The sequence below is a fragment of the Apodemus sylvaticus genome, chromosome 16, assembly GCF_947179515.1.
Source record: "Apodemus sylvaticus chromosome 16, mApoSyl1.1, whole genome shotgun sequence".
NCBI classification, from domain to species: Eukaryota; Metazoa; Chordata; class Mammalia; order Rodentia; family Muridae; genus Apodemus; species Apodemus sylvaticus.
The window spans coordinates 78,184,068-78,202,236 of record NC_067487.1 but is presented as its reverse complement, the minus strand read 5'-3'; positions in this window follow the sequence as shown (position 1 = coordinate 78,202,236).

Here is an 18,169-nt window from a genome sequence, read left to right as displayed (position 1 = left end):
ACACATATAGAAAATAAGCAATAAACAGAACTGATTTCCCAGGTTGTGTGTGTGTGTGTGTGTGTGTGTGTGTGTGTGTTAGAGTTGCTTACAGTTTGTGGTCTAGCTAGTACAACATTGGCTATCTTTTGACAGAATGTCCATGAATATGATAGCTGTGCAGTCTAGCAGGATGGATGTCTCACGTGGTCTTCAATATACATTAGAATCCTGAAGAAGTAGATTTAATACCAGCAAAGGAGTGCCTCAACATCAGGATAGAAATATTTGCCAGTAAGGCCAAAGGCAAAAAAAAGCTGCCCTTTTCTATGTCCTTTTATGTAGGCTATCACCAGAAGATGTGGCCCAGATTAGGGTTAGTCTTCCCACCTCAAATGATTCAATCAAGAAAGTTCTTCACAGAGGAGTGCTCCACCATCTTGGCTCCCAGACGCCAGCCAGAGAGATCTAACAGATAGCACCAGCTCCGCAGATATAGCATGAGGCTAACATCGCTTGGATTTCAGCCTGTCAGACTTTTGCCTACACCCAGGGCCTGGGCAGCTCTGCAGGCTGTCTGTGTACCAACTCTGTTGGGGGGTTGTTTGCCATGCAGAGTGATCAACACTTGGAAAAGGTCCCCACAGCATCCGCCACCTTCGTTCCCTGACAGAGCAGACAGACAGAACCAGGTACACAGACACAACCCGAATTGCTTGGGGCAAGACACACCAGGGCTCCAAGGGTACCCAAGAGGAGGGCAGCACACCAGCAATCTGTACAAGGGGAAAACCAGTCATCCAGCAGTGCATAAATAGCCTTACAGGCTCACAGGAGGTTCAAACACTAGCCAGTGACAATAAGACCAACTAACACCAGAGATAGCCAGATGGCAAATGTAGGAACATTACTAACAGAAATCAAGGCAATATGGCAGCATCTAAACCCAATTCTCCAACAACAGCAAGTCCTGGATACCCCAACACACCAGAATAACAAGATTTGGATTTGAAATCACGGGTCATGATGCTGTTAGAGGAACACAAAAAGGACATAAATAAATCTCTTTAAAAAAAAATACAGGGGAACATGAATAAGTTAGAAGCCCTTACAATGGAAACACAAAAATCACTTAAAGAAATTCAGGAGAATATAATTGGTCACAGGACAGACCTCAACAAATACAAGAAGATAGAACGAATCCCATGCCTCCTATCAGATCACTATGGAGTAAAAGTGGTCTTCAATAGCAAAAAACAAAAAAAGAACAGAAAGCCCACATATACATGGAAACTGATCGATATTCTACTCAATGATACCTTGGTCAAAGAAGAAATAAAGAAAGAAATCAATGACTTTTTAGAATTTAATGAAAATGAAGACACAACATATCCAAATATATGGGACACAATGAAAGCGTGCTAAGAGGAAAACTCATAGCCCTGAGTGTCTCCAAAAAGAAAATGGAGAGAGCATACACTAGCAGCTTAAAGACACACCTGAAAGCCCTGGAACAAAAAGAAGCTGTTATCCAGTATGTTAGTCTATGTCCTTTTATTAAGGAATTGAGTCCATTCATGTTAAGAGATATTAAGGAATAGTGATTATTACTTCCTGTCATTTTTGATGTTATTTTTTATATTTGATTGGTTATCTTCTTTTGGGTTTGATGAAAGAAGGTTATTATCTTGCTTTTTCCAATCAAGTAGAAACAAAAAGAACCATACAAAAAAATCAACAAAACCAGGAGCTGGTTCTTTGAGAAAATCAACAAGATAGATAAACCCTTAGCCAAACTAACCAAAGGGCACAGAGACAATATCCAGATTAACAAAATTAGAAATGAAAACAGAGATATAGCAACAGAAACTGAGGAAATTAAACAAAAATCATCAGATTCTATTACAAAAGCCTATACTCAGCACAACTGGAGAATCTGGAGGAAATGGACAGTTTCCTAGACAGATACCAAACACCAAAATTAAATCAGGATCAAATAGATCATCTAAACAGTCCCATAACCCCCAAAGAAATAAAAGGGGTCATAGAAAGTCTCCCAACCAAAAAAAGCATAGGATCAGATGGCTTCAGTGCACAATTCTATCAGACCTTCAAAGACCTAACACCAATACTCTTCAAACTATTCCATGAAATAGAAACAGAAGGAGCACTACCCAATTTGTTCTATGAAACCACAATTATGCTGATACCAAAACTACACAAAGATCCAACAAAGAAAGAGAACTTCAGGCCAATTTCCCTTATGAATATCAATGCTAAAATACTAAATTAAATTCTTGCCAACAGAATCCAAGAATACATCAAAACCATCATCCACCACAGTCAAGTAGGCTTCATTCCAGGGCTGCAAGGATGTTTCAATATATGGAAATCCATCAGTGTAATCCACTACATAAACAAACTCAAGGAAACAAACCACATGATCATTTAATAAGATGCTGAAAAAGCATTTGACAAAATTCAGCATCCTTTCATGCTAAAAGTCTTGGAAAGAACAGGAATTCAAGGCCCATACCTAAACATAGTTAAAGCAACATACCGCGAACCAGTAGCCGACATCAAACTAAATGGAGAGAAACTTGAAGCAATCCCACAAAAATCAGGGAGTAGACAAGGCTGCCCTCTCTCTCCATATCTTTTCAATATAGTACTTGAAGTTCTAGCTAGAGCAATTAGACAACATAAGGAGGACAAGGGGATACAAATTGGAAAAGAAGTAGTTAAATTATCACTATTTGCAGATGATATGATAGTATACTTAAGTGATCCAAAAAACTCCACCAGAGAACTCCTAGAGCTGATAAACAACTTCAGCAAAGTGTCGGGTTATAAAATCAACTCAAGCAAACCTGTTGCATTCCATACTCAAAGGATAAGCAAGCTGACAACGAAGTTATGGAAATGACACCCATCACAATAGTCACAAACAATATAAAGTATCTTGGTGTGACTCTAACCAAACAAGTGAAAGATCTATATGACAAGAACTTCAGGTCTCTGAAGAAGGAAATCGAAGAAGATCTCAGAAAATGGAAAAATCTTCCATGCTTGTGGATTGGCAGCATTAACATAGTTAAAATGGCCATCTTTCCAAAAGCAATCTACAGATTTAATGCAATCCCCATCAAATCCCAACTCAGTTCTTCATAGAATTAGAAAGAGCAATTCTCAAATTCATCTGAAATTAAAAAAAACTGAGGAGAGCAAAAACTCTTCTCAACAGTAAAAGAAAATCTGGGGGAATCAGTATCCCGGACTTCAAGCAATACTACAGAGCAATAGTGTTAAAAACTGCATGGTGCTGGTACAGTGACAGGCAGGTGGATCAACGGAATAGTACTGAAGACCCAGAAATGAACCCAGACACCTATGGTCAATTGATCTTTGACAAAGGAGCTGAAAACAGCCAGTGGAAATAAGATAGCCTTTTCAACAAATGGTGCTGGTTCAATTGGAGAAGAATGTGAATTGATCCATTCTTATCTCCTTGGAAGCTCAACTCCAAGTGGATCAAGGACCTCCACATAAAGTCAGACACACTGAAACTAATAGAAAATAAACTGGTGAAGACCCTTGAGGACATGGGTACAGAGGGAAATTTCCTGAACAGAACACCAATAGCTTATGCTCTAAGATCAAGAATTGACAAATGGGACCTCATAAAATTATAAAGTTTCTGTAAGGCAAAGGATACCATCAAAAGTACAAAACTGCAACCAACAAATTGGGAAAACATCTTCACCAATCCTACATCTGACAGAGGGCTAATATCCAATATATACAAAGAACTCAAGAAGTTATACCCCAGAAAACCAAATAACCCTATTACAAATGGGGTACAGAGCTAAACAGAGAATTTTCACCTGAAGAACTTCGGATGGCTGAGAAGTACCTTAAGAAATGTTGAGCATCATTAGTCATTAGGAAAATGCAAATCAAAACAACCCTGAGATTTCACCTTACACCAGTCAGAATGTCTAAGATTAAAAACTCAGGAGACAGCAGGTGTTGGTGAGAATGTGGAGAAAGAAATCCACTGCTGGTGGGATTGCAAGCTGGTACAACCAATCTGGAAATCAGTCTGGCAGTTCCTCCGAAAACTAGGCATAACACTTCCAGAGGACACTGTTATACCACTCCTGGTCATATACCCAGAGGATTCCCCACCATGTAATAAGGATCCATGCTCCACTATGTTCATAGCAGCCCTATTTATAATAGCCAGAAGCTGGAAAGAACCCAGATGTCCCTCAACAGAGGAATGGATACAAAAAATGTGTTATATATACACAATGGAGTACTATTCAGCCATTAGAAACAATGAATTCATGAAATTCTTAGACAAATGGATGGAGTTGGAGAACATCATCCTAAATGAGGCAACCCAGTCTCAAAAGATGCACCACTGATAAGCAGATACTGGCCTAGAAGCTTTGAATACCCAAGACACAATCCACATATCAAATGATGTCCAAGAAGAAGGAAGGAGTGGCCCCTGGTTCTGGAAAGGCTCAGTGCAACACTATAGGAGAATACCAGAACAGGGAAGTGGCAAGGGGCAGATGGGGGAACAGGGGCTAGGGAAGAGGGCTTATGGGACTTTCTGGGAGTGGGGATCGAAGAAAGTGGAAATCATTTGAAATGTAAATAAAGAATATATCGAATAAAAAAACAAAAAGAAAAACAAAACAAAACAAAAAAGGAAGTTCCTCACATGTATACCCAGATACTTAGGTTTAGTTGATTCCAGATGCTGGCAAGTTGTCAACCAGGACTAATATATATGCATATTTATATGCATATTTATATGACATATACTATATTATGTACTAACATATACATTAATAATATACGGAATACTTTTTAAGTAAAATTTTAATTAAAAATAAATAAAATAAATCCTTTTTAAATAGGAGACAAAGGGAAGCTTGGATTCCAGTGTTTTCCTAGGGGAACTATCTCTGGTACATAACTCCTCATTAATAACAATCTTAAGTATTATTACTTCACAGTTCTCTCCCAGACTGGGAAACACATCAACACCTGGACTTTAGGAAAACATTTAAGATGCAAAATTTCATACTTATTGATATTTCCTCTTTGTGACAGGCTAAGAAATACAATGAAAAAAGTTAATACTGATTTGATTCTTAACGTGTATTAGAAACCAATAGCCATGAGAGACAAGAGACAGACATAAACTCATATGAGAAAGCCCAGTTTCAAGTGCTGTTGCCTGATAGGACTGCAACACCCTTCACAGGGACACAAAACTAGTGACCTTGAATCTAGCTCAGGGGTAGAGTAGGTCAAGAACTCAACGAATGAATAGAATGAATGAGACAACACTTAAGGATAGTGTTTCTACGCTCTGATGTGCATAGCAGTTTATCCAAGAGCTGGTTCATGTGTTTCTTGAGCTTGTCAAGTGAAAAGAAACTTTTATTCATGACATAAGTGTTGTCTCCAGAGGTTTACTGCCTCAGTATGCTAACCTAGGCCTAGTCCTGGAAGCTTCTCGCCTCCATGCAATCTAATCTAGGCCCAGAATATTTCAGCCATTGAGACATTACTGAATACGCTCACCCATTCTTTTCTTTTTGAACTCTGACTGGCTGGGTCAACTCACCTGTTCTGGCTCCAACTCCTCTCCACACTGACTGATTCTGTCTGACTTCTCTCAGCTTCTTGATGATTTGCTCCACTTGGCCTCACACTGACATTGGCAATAAGTTCTAATCTTCTGGCTCCTTCTCATTCTCTGGCTCATTCTGTCTTCATCTGTGTCTAACTTGTTCTTCCTTCAGTTTATCTCTGTACAATAGTCCTAGTAAAACTGCCTCCTTCTTTTCCTTTATCTTTTCATGCTGGTATCTCTTCAGGAGCCTCTTTCTTCTCGTGAGCATTGCATATACTCTATTCTGTCAAATCTTTCTTTGATTCATGACTTTGTCTGCTATTCAATTAAATATCGCTTTCAAACATATGTTCTTTCTTCTACAACTAATTTTACCTTTATTGTTTGAGATCAAAGGTTAGTACAAAGGGTATGTCTATATTCCAGCTAGAGGAATTAAAGGTGAGTACTAGGGTATGTCTATTGTCTAGATAGAGGAATTAAAGGTGGGTACTAGGATATGTCTATACTCCAGCTAAAGGAATTAAAGCTGTGTATGCTGTGTATGTTCCACACGACAACTAGAAATACAACTGGGTTCACTGTTTGATCAATTATCCCCCAACAGTCATGTCAAGACAACTTCAACATTATGCAACTTTCCCATTCTTGCTCCATAGGCCTTCTGGAAATTTGTTTCCACTATTTGGAATGCATGGTGCTCTGAAACAAGCCAAATCTCCTCTGTGAAGTCTTATCAAACTCTACAAACTGTTAAATTTCCACATGTAATTTTCTATTTTATTTCATTAGCTCTTTCCTCCAGCGATTGGAGAATCTACCTAGAGATTTTAGTTCTTTTCCTAGTTATCAACCAGGAGATTTCAGATCTTTTACTTATATTGCCTGCAATAAGCTGCCTAAAGTAAATATCTGTTGTTTAAAAACTGACTTTACCAATTAGATATATGGTTGGTAATGTTTACACATTATCCATTTTTATCTTGATTCTGACAAAACAATGCTTTGCCACCTAGAAGGAAGGACTGCCGAGAACCAATGGTCATTGAACCTACATGTGTTTATTGAAACTATACAAGTTCTGTTTCCTTGACCTCTCCTGATGGGATTAGTTTACAAGTCAAAATACTTTAGTATGTACAGTTCTGCATAAGTTGAAACTATAACAAAGAAAATGCCAGTGCAGTTTAAAGCAGCATGCCTCCTTTTGGTGGTTGGAATGCCGCATTAAATGCCCCATTCTGGTTGGAATGTGTAACTCTCTATCCCTGGAAGATCATAGGTCACATGTTCTGGAAAACATGCAGACAAATGATAAATTCTACCTAAGTGACTCTACCTTCATTCCCTCATTTGGTGTCCCTCTTCCCTTAGTAGACCAAGATCCACATGAACTCATCGCCAATTGTCTTCATGGAAGCTGTGATCTCTAGGTAGTGCACCATCTAGAAGGTTTGACTTATGGAGAACTCTTAGGGTTATTTTCTCTTTGGATATGGACCCATGGTTCAGAACTTCTTTTGACAAACCACCCAATGCAAAAGCAGATACCACTGGGCTAACAACCTCTTCTTTATCTATTCCTTAGTTACTGGTACCTAAAATGTATTGCATATCCTCTACAGACAGTTGAACTAGTAACTTATAGAATTTTGATGTTATTTTTTCTGTTCAAAGTCTCAAGGTTTAATAGAAGATTCAGAATTTAAAGTTTCAGACAAGACCCCTCTCCCAAATTCCAGGATGAGTTCAGGGGAACTGGTCTGACTGTTCACTGAGCATTGGCTTCACTGCTCAGGCTGCTGGACGGGCCACCTGCTTAATTCAGGAAATTGTAGATCTGGAAGAATAAAGGATTTCACCTTGGTCTGAGCACTGCGCCCTAGGTGGAGGGGATTATGGCTAACACAGGAATTCCCTTAAGTATAGGCTAGGGAGCCTGCACTGGGGAATGAAGGCCAGGGAGATATATCCTCAATTTTAAATTTCCCAAAGGATTTCAAATGACCAAGAAAACTTACTGAATAAGGATCCATGAACCACAAAGCTTGTTTTGAAGTCAAATCCCCCTCTCCTAAAAGCAAGAACACAATAATTCAAGCTCTGCCAAAGAAGATGAGAAAGTGGCATAATGGATCCTCTGGCCTGTCTTTATCTTTAATTTGTAATCATTTATTATAGAAAACTATTAGACAGACTAATAAACATTAGAGCTACCTAGCAAAAATCATGTTACAGAAAAAAATATTATGAATATTCTTGTATCACTCACCTTTTAAAAAATCTGATTGAGAACAATTACCTCTTAGAAATTATAGTGTTTAAATGTAAAAACTTATTTCTAAGAGCCATAAACTCAGGCAGTAATACAATGTTTTTTTTATTTTTCATTTTTCCTTTTGGATTATAGATTATGAAAGAAGGATTTTATGCAGCAGTTGGTGACAAAATATATTTCTTATTAATGTGTAATATTTGCTACATTAATAATTTTATGTCATTAATTATTGATGCAAACTTAATTGTGCCCCATGTCCCTTTTTCTTGCAGCTCAATAAAAACTATATATTTCTTTAATTAGGCTTCACTTGAAGACTGGAAAACAATTCAGGAGTGGTGCTTTGCTAATTCACCTATACACAGCCAGGAAGGAAATGAAATTAGTGTCTTGAAAGTGATTTAGCAAGGAAGCATTGGTGGCTTTTCCAAAACAATTAACCTCACCCAGAGGCCAGGGACTTGAAAGCAGCCAAAACCTAACACTTATGGGGAGATGACTTTCTTCATGATCTGGAAAGATAATCCACTGATATCAACAGAACTAGAAAAATAACATTAGAGTTAGCTACATAGCTAGCACCTCAACTTCTTTCTTTATAGTCTGTTTCACTAGACATGCAACTCTGCCTTTCCTGCTTAATTTCAGTATGCTGTTACAATGGTCCACTTAAAATCACTGGAAATGTTGCAAGCACTGTATATTGTTTCTAAAGTATACTTTATACTGTTTGAGATAACTTATTAATAATAAGTAATAATGATATTAATAATATACTTATTAATAATAAGTATAATAATATTATACTGTTCTAAGTATACTTTATACTGTTTGAGATAACTTATTAATAATTAATAAATATAAAGATACCAAAAAAGAACAATAAATAATAACAAAATGCCTTTGATAGAGAAATAATGGCAGGAAAATGTTTTTCTAGTATAAGATTAGCAGGACAGCATGAACCCTAATCAGTCATGTCAGGCTAGCCACAGGGAGCAAGGGTCTGTGTTAAATAGGAAGGTGTAGTGCACATCCACCTGAACTTCCCAACCCAGCCATGATACCATCTAAGAACATGAGATTTATATGGCAGATCTCAAATGAATAAACAAGATAGAAAAGTTCGATTTGGAAAATTTTTTTATTGGATATTTTCTTTATTTACATTTCAAATATTTTCCCCTTTCCAGGTCTCCTCTTAGAAAACAACCTATCCCATTCCCCCTCCCCCTGCCTCTATGAGGGTGCTCCCCCATCCACAATCCTGTCTTCCCTCCCTGGCATTTCCCTGCACTGGGTATTGAACACTCTCGGGCCCAGGGGCCTCTCCATTGACATCCAACAAGGTCAGTCACTGCCACATGTGTGGCTGGAACCATGGGTATACCCAGAAGATGCTCCAACATGTAATAAGGACACATGCTCCACTATGCTCATAGCAACTATATTTATAATAGCCAGAAGCTGGAAAAAACTCAGATATCCATCAACAGAGGAATGGATACGGAAAATGTGGTACTTTTCCACAATGGAGTACTACTCAGCTATAAAAAGAATTGACTTTATAAAATTCACATGTAAATAGATGGAATTTGAAAATATCATCCTGAGTGAGGTAACTCAATCACAAAAGAACACACATGGGTTCTTTTCAGCTTCTGGCTTATTAGAAATAAGGCTTCTATGAGCATGTGTCCGTTTTACATGTTAGCGCATCTCCTGGGTATATGCCCAGGAGTGGTATAGCTGGGTCCTCAGGTAATATACTATGTCCAATTTTCTGAGGAACAACCAGACTGATTGCCAGAATGGTTGTACCAACTTGCAATACCACAAATAATGGAGGAGTGTTACTCTTTCTCCACATCCTCTCCAGCACCTGCTGTCTCCTGAGTTTTTTATCTTAGACATTCTGACTTGTATGAGGTGGAATCTCAGGATTGTTTTTATTTGCATTTCCCTGATCACTAAGGATGTTGAACATTTCTTTAGATTATTCTCAGCCATTCAATATTCCTCAGTTGAAAATTCTTTGCTTAGCTCTGTACCCCTCATTTTAATAAAATTATTTGATTCTCTGGAGTCTAACTTCTTGAGTTCTTTGTATATTTTGAATATTAGCCCTCTATCAAATGTAAGATTGGTAAAGATCTTTTTCCAATCTGTTGGTTGCCATTTTGAGGAATGGATACAGCCAATGTGGTACATTTACACAATGGAGTGCTGCTCAGCTATTAAAAACAATAAATTTGTGAAATTCTTAGGCAAATGGATGGAACTAGAAAATATCATCCTGAGTGAGGTAACCCAATCACAAGAGAACACACATGGTATGCACTCACTGATAAGTGGATATTAGCCAGAAGCTCTGAATACCCAAGATACAATTCACAGATCACATGAAGCTCAAGAAAGAGGAAGACTAAAGTGTGGGTGCCTCAGTCCTTACTAGAAAGGGGAACAAAATACCCACTGGAACAAATATGGATACAAAGTGTAGAACAGAGACTGTCAGTCCCATCTGGGGATTCATCCCACATAGAGTCACCAAACCCTGACACAATTGTGGAGGCCAAGAAAGGCTTGCGGAAAGGAGCCTGATAAAGCTGTCTCCTGAAAGGCCCAGCAAGAGCCTTAGAAATACAGAAGCAGATAGATGCTCACAGCAAACTATTGGACTGAGCACAGTGTCCCCAATGGAGGAGTTAGAGAAAGGACTGAAGGACTTGAAAGGGTTTGCAACCCCATAAGAAGAACAACAATATTAACTAACCAGACTCCCCAGAGCTTCCAGGTACTAAACTACCAACCAAGGAGTACAGATGGCTCCAGCTGCATTGCAGCAGAAGATGGGTTTGTCAGGCATCAATGGGATAAGAGGTCCTTGGTCCTATGAAGGCTCAATAGATGCCCCAGTGTAGGGGAATTGAGGGAACAGAGGCAGGAGTGGGTGGGTGGGTGAAAGAATACCCTCATAGAAGCAGGGGGAGGGAGGATGGGATGGGGGTCTCTTAGAGGTGGGGGACCATAAAAGGGGATAATATTTGAAATCTAAATAAAGAAAAAACCTATTTTATACATATATATTTTATGCATATGTGTGTGTGTGTGTGTGTGTGTGTGTGTAATAAAAATAAAGGAAAGGGAAAAACAACAAAAGTTCACATTAAATATAGGTCCATAAATTTAAAAAAAAGAAGACTTGTGTTATGTACTCATTGATAAGTGGACATTAGCCCAAAAGTTCAGAATACCCAAGATTCAATTCACAAACCATATAAAGCCCAGAGAGAAGGAAGACCAAAATATGGAAGCTTCAGCGCGTCTTAGAAGGGTGAACAAAATACTCACAGGAGGAAATATGGAGACAAAGTATGGGAAAGAGACTGAATTTTTCTTTTTTAATAGTTGTTTCGATTTTTTCTTAAAACAGTATAAAACATACCCGCAGTATTATATAGGTCTGTGAGTTACTGATATGATATCTCTGTAGCCTCTCTAAACTCAGCTGAAATATGTGGTTGCATTTTACTGCATTTCAACCATCCAACAGATTCTGTTAGGTCTATTACAAAATACCATGGTAATGTGCTGTTATTTACCAACATATTCATGGCCAAAAGTTCTTAAATATAATTTTCTTTGGGAAAAGTTTCTGAGCACAGTATTTTTTAAAATTACTCTTAAAACCATGTATATTCTTAGAATACCAAAAATGGGGAACACAAAAGGTAAAATTAAATATCACAACTATCTCATACAAACACAATCACTATAAACAGTGTTATACATTTTTATCCAGGATTTTTAATTTCATTTGTATCTTGCAATATTTAAATCACATAGTAGACACAATTCTACTTAAGTTTTTTCCCTTAACTTTCTGAACTAAGAATCACTGCATATGACTTACTGCTTAATATGTTCTCACTAAGAAGTTTTATACTAGTATATTAAAACAACCTTACTTCAAGAAGTTAGACTCTAGAAAACCAAACAACCCTATTAAAAAATGGGGTACAGAGTTAAACAAAGAATTCTCACCTGAAGAACTTCGGATGGCGGAGAAGCATCTTAAAAAATGCTCAACTTCATTAGTCATTAGGGAAATGCAAATCAAAACAACCCTGAGATTTCACCTTACACTTTACAGTCAGAATGGCTAAGATTAAAAATTCAGGAGACAGCAGGTGTTGGAGAGGGTGTGGAGAAAGAGGAACACTCCTCCACTGCTGGTGGGGTTGCAAATTGGTACAACCACTCTGGAAATCAGTCTGGCGGTTCCTCCAAAAACTGGGCACCTCACTTCCAGAAGATCCTGCTATACCACTCCTGGGCATATACCCAGAGGATTCCCCACCATGTAATAAGGATACATGCTCTACTATGTTCATAGCAGCCCTATTTATAATTGCCAGAAGTTGGAAAGAGCCCAGGTATCCCTCAACAGAAGAGTGGATGCAAAAAATGTGGTATATATACACAATGGAGTACTATTCAGCCATTAGAAACAATGAATTCATGAAATTCTTAGGCAAATGGATGGAACTAGAGAATATCATACTAAGTGAGGTAACCCCAGACTCAAAAGGTAAATCATGGTATGCACTCACTAATAAGTGGATATTAACCTAGAAAACTGGAATACCCAAAACATAATCCACACATCAAATGAGGTACAAGAAGAAAGGAGGAGTGGCCCCTTGTTCTGGAAAGACTCAGTGAAACAGTATTCGGCAAAACCAAGAACGGGGAAGTGGGAAGGGATGGGTGGGAGGACAGGGGGAGAGAAGCGGACTTACGGGACTTTCGGGGAGTGGGGGGCTAGAAAAGGGGAAATCATTTGAAATGTAAATAAAAAATATATCGAATAAAAAAATATAAAAAAAACAACCTTACTTAGGTTTTATATTAAGAGTAAATCTAATTGTTGCAAAACTCTGTTTTTACATAAAATACTTTTTATGTTCAATCTTGCCTACAAACATTAAAAACATAACATGCTTTTATTTAACAAAACATCCAAGGCATAACTATCAAATATCAAGTCACTTTTCAAGATGGGTTGTATTATAAATTGGTTCTATAGAATATGATTCTCTAGGTGTTAAAGTATCCTTCTAACAAAAACAGATTTTTAAATAATGTTTGTAGCTTTTTACATCATCAGTATGAAAAGAATCAAAAGGGTTTCAAAGCTAATTGTAAACACTTGATATCTACTCAATTTACTCTTCATTTTTAAATTAACTTTTATGCCTGATTAGTAATTTATGACTGCAATTAATTTTATTTTTATAAAAAAATCTATAAATTAAAAGACTTACATGACAATTGATTCCATACAATGCAATGCAAGTTTTTATTTGCAGAGATGCGCTACACAATTCATTCCCATCCAGAGACTCTTGTAATGTAATCGGACGGAAGATCCATGTCATCTAATTTGTATCACTCTATCATGAAGATATAAACACATGTTGGTAAAGAATTATACATAAACTGGGCACTGGGGCACAGGCCTTTAGTCCCAGAGGCAGTGCAGTTGAATCTCTGTGAGTTCAAGGCCAGCTTGTTCTACATAGTGAGTTTTAGGACAGCCAGAGCTACATAGTGAGACTCTGTCATGAAGATAGCCTTTTCAACAAATGGTGCTGGTTCAACTGGAGGTCAGCATGCAGAAGATTGCGAATTGATCCATTCTTATCTCCTTGTACTAAGCTCAACTCCAAGTGGATCAAGGACCTCCACGTAAAACCAGACACACTGAAACTAATAGAAAGAAAACTGGGGGAAACCCTTGAGGACATGGGCACAGGGGAAAAGTTCCTGAACAGAACACCAATAGCTTATGCTCTAAGATCAAGAATTGACAAATGGGACCTCATAAAATTACAAAGTTTCTGTAAGGTAAAGGACACTGTCTAAAGGACAAAACGGCAACCAACAAACTTGGAAAAGATCTTCACCAACCCTACATCAGATAGAGGGCTAATATCCAATATATACAAGGAACTCAAGAAGTTCGACCCCAGGGAACCAAATAACCCTATTAAAAAACGGGGTACAGATCTAAACAAAGAATTTTCACCTGAAGAAATTCGGATGGCTGAGAAGCACCTTAAGAAATGCTCATCATCATTAGTCATTAGGAAAATGCAAATCAAAACAACCCTAAGATTTTATTTCACACCAGTCAGAATGCCTAAAGTTAAAAACTTAGGAGACAATAGTTCTTGGCGAGGATGTGGAGAAAGAGAAACACTCCACTGCTGGTGGGATTGCAGAAAGCTACAACCACTCTGGAAATCAGTCTGGAGGTTCCTCAGAAAACTGAACATGACACTACCGGAGGACCCTGCTATACCACTCCTGGGCATATACCCAGAGGATTCCCTGGCATGTAATAAGGGAATCCACTATGTTCATAGCAGCCTTATTTATAATAGCCAGAAGCTGGAAAGAACCCATATGTCCCTCAGTGGAGGAATGGATACAGAAAATGTGGTATATTTACACAATGGAATAGTACTCAGCAATTAAAAACAATGAATTCATGAAATTTGTAGGCAAATGATTGGAACTGGAAAATATTATCCTAAGTGAGGTAACCCAATCACAAAAGAATATACATGGAATGCAATCACTGATAAGTGGATATTAACTAGCCCAGAAACTCTGAATACCCAATACACAAGTAGCATATCAAATGACTCCCATGAAGAAGTAAGGAGAGGGCTCTGACCCTGGAAAGGCCTGATCCAGGATTGTAGGGGAGTACCAGGACAGAGGAAAAGGAGGGAGGTGATTGGAGTATGGGTGTAGAAAAGGCTTATGGGACATATGGGGAGGGGGGAACTGGGAAAGGGGTAAGTGTTTTGGAATGTAAACAAAGAATTTAGAAAAAAAGAAAAAAGAAAAAAGCAGAGGAAGAAAGAAAGAAAGAAAGAAAGAAAGAAAGAAAGAAAGAAAGAAAGAAAGAAAGAAAGAAAGAAAGAAAGAAAGAAAGAAAGAAAGAAAGAAAGAAAGGAAGGAAGGAAGGAAGGAAGGAAGGAAGGAAGAAAGAAAGAAAGAAAGAAAGAAAGAAAGAAAGAAAGAAAGAAAGAAAGAAAGAAAGAAAGAAAGAAAGGTATTGTAGATAAGAGCGTAACAGAGATTAAGATTAATACAAATCATAATATATATTAAAGAAAGCTTATATTATTTCATACACATGTAAAAAAGGCTTGAAGACAGAAATTAATTTGCCCTCTGGATAAAGTGCTATAATCCAGTGCCACACATAAACTGTGTGTGTGTGTGTGTGTGTGTGTGTATACCAGAATAAGAAAATCTGACTAATAATTTCCCCATAAGCTTCTCATACAGCCTAATTTTTCCCAACCTATCAGCTGTTACTTTTATCTTTGGTACTTCTCTATATGCACATGGCATTCAGAAGCCTTGTCTGGGGCTCAGCAGCTAAGCTGGCTGACTAGTGAGCCCCAAGGAGCCTCCCATCTCCACTCCCTGAGCCAATTCCAGACATGCTCCACGCCCACCATTCTATTAGTTAACACCAATTGTGCAGAACAAACTCACTTTACCAACTGAGCTGCCTCCCTAGAGTATGATTTTGTCTTTGACTTTACAACTGCTTTTTCATATGCAAACAGTAATCTCATATGTTTGTATTCCAGGATCCCAGAACTACATACCAAGAATTTTGTGACTTAGAACACAAATATCGAGATCGGCGGCGGCGGCGGCGGCGGCGGCAGCAGCGGCAGCAGTGGCTGCTCCAGCTGAAGGGCCATCAGCAGTGGAAACAAGGCGTCACAGGGACCAGTTAGGCCCTGCGCCCACGACCACTGACCTTCGCTGACCAGCCTGACAGCAAGCAGCTGCAGTTGTGCGGCGCCTTTCCTGCACGGAGGCCACTTCAGAACTCGGCCTCCCACCAGTCAGGAGAGGAGGATCCATCTTGGTTCCGTACTCCAGGAATCGGACAGACTGAGGTACACAAACATAATCCGAGGCCAACACCGCGGTGGTCTGAGCCCGACGGGCGTTGGCCTGCACCCAGGCCCTAGGCGGGTCGGGGGGCCATCGGGGTGCCAACCCAACCAGGAGGTTTTTTGCCCAGGCCTGCGAGCGCGCCGCCGCCATTTTGCCTGCAGGACGACAGAGAGCTCAGGCGGGCAGACCTGTAACAGGCATAGCCTAGGGCTAACAAAGCGGGGATCCAGGCCCCAAAAGGCACAGGACTGACCCCAAGAACTGGGCGGCTTGGTGGGCCATCTGTGAGTCAACCCGCCCAGGTGATTGTTAGCAAAGCAGACTCTCCCGGCGCTTTCAGGGAGCGCGGGCGCACACGCCCGCCATCCTAGTCACCTGGCAAACCCAATTAACAGTCAAAGCCTTAGGGGCACCTTGCTCGGACCTTGGCCTCCCAGGCTTTTGCCTGGACTCAGGGACTGGGCGGCCAGGCTAACCTTGTGTGCGATAGCCCGGTTGGCAGTTCGGCTGCCCAGCGGAGTGAGCGGAACTCAGGGGAGGTCACACTAGCATACACCGTCCGCACTCCCTGGGAGTGCACACGGGCTCCATCTGCTCCACAGACACAATCTGGGGCAAGGCCTCAGGCAGAAGCCCTTAGCTCTACTCTCTCCGCTTCCGGATCCAGATCAGTCTGGGCGGCAGCATTACATCTCCAAGTCCTGCAAGTGGCTAGCTGGGCTTCCGGGCAGCCAGCTGGGAGAAGTCAGTGTGCTCCAGTGAATCCAGCGGGCCCCAGCAGGAGCCTTCGGGTGCCTGCTTTGGGATCTGAACAGCCTGGGCAGCAGCACACTGTCTACAAGCAGTGCAGGAGGTAAGCTGTGCACCAGAGGCCAACTGGGAAGGGGCAGCTTGCACTGGTGAGTCCAGCACTGACAAGATAAACTAACACCAGTGAGATCTAGATGGCAAAAGGCAAACGCAGGAACGTCACTAACAGAAATCAAGGCAATATGGCAACATCTGAACCCAATTCTCCTCTACCAACATGTCCTGGATACCCCATCACACCAGTAAAACAAGATTTGGATTTAAAATCACTGGTCATGATGCTGGTACAGGAACACATGAAGGTCATACATAAAGAAATTCAGGAGACAATGGATCAAAAGGTAGAAGCCCTTGCAAGGGAAACACAAAAATCATTGAAAAAAATCCAGGAGAATACAAAAGCCAACAAGGAGGAAATGCAAAAAAACACTTAAAGAAATACAGGAGAACTTTGCTCAACAGGCTGAGGTCATGAAAGACGAAACACAAAAATCTCTTAAAGAAATACAGGAGAACTTTGGTCAACAGGCTGAGCTCATGAAAGAGAAAACACAAAAATCTCTTAAAGAATTACAGGAAAACACAAACATGCAAGTGAAGGAGCTAAGCAAAACCATCCAGGATCTAAAATCAGAAGTAGAAACAACTAAGAAAACTCAAAGGGAGACAACTTTGGAGATAGAAAGCCTTGGGAAGAAATCAGGGGACAGAGATACAAATATCATAAACAGAATACAAGAGATAGAAGAAAGAATCTCAGATGCTGAAGATTCCATAGAAACCATGGACTCAACAATTAAAGAAAATGCAAAATGCAAAAAGCTTGTAACCCAAAATATCCAGGAAATCCAGGACACAATGAGAAGACCAAACCTAAGGATTATAGGCATAGAGGAGAGTGAAGATTTACAACTTAAAGGGCCAGCAAATATCTTCAATAAAATTATGGAAGAAAACTTCCCTAACCTAAAGAGAGAGATGCCCATGAATATACAAGAAGCCTACAGAACTCCAAACAGACTGGACCAGAACAGAAATACTTCCCGTCACATAATAATCAAAACACCAAATGTTCTAAACAAAGAAAGAATACTAAAGGCAGTAAGAGAAAAAGGCCAAGTAACATATAAAGGAAGACCTATCAGAATCACAGCAGACTTTTCACCTGAGACTATGAAGGCTAGAAGGTCCTGGGCAGATCTCATGCAGACTCTAAGAGAACACAAATGCCAACCAAAACTACTATATCCAGCAAAACTCTCAATCACCATAGATGGAGAAACTAAGATATTTCATGACAAAACCAAGTTTACCCAATATCTATCCACAAACCCGGCCCTAAAAAGGATAATAGGAGGACAACACCAATACAAGGAGGGAAACTTCACCCTGGAAAAAGCAAGATAGTAACCTTTCATCAAACCCAAAAGAAGTTAAGCATT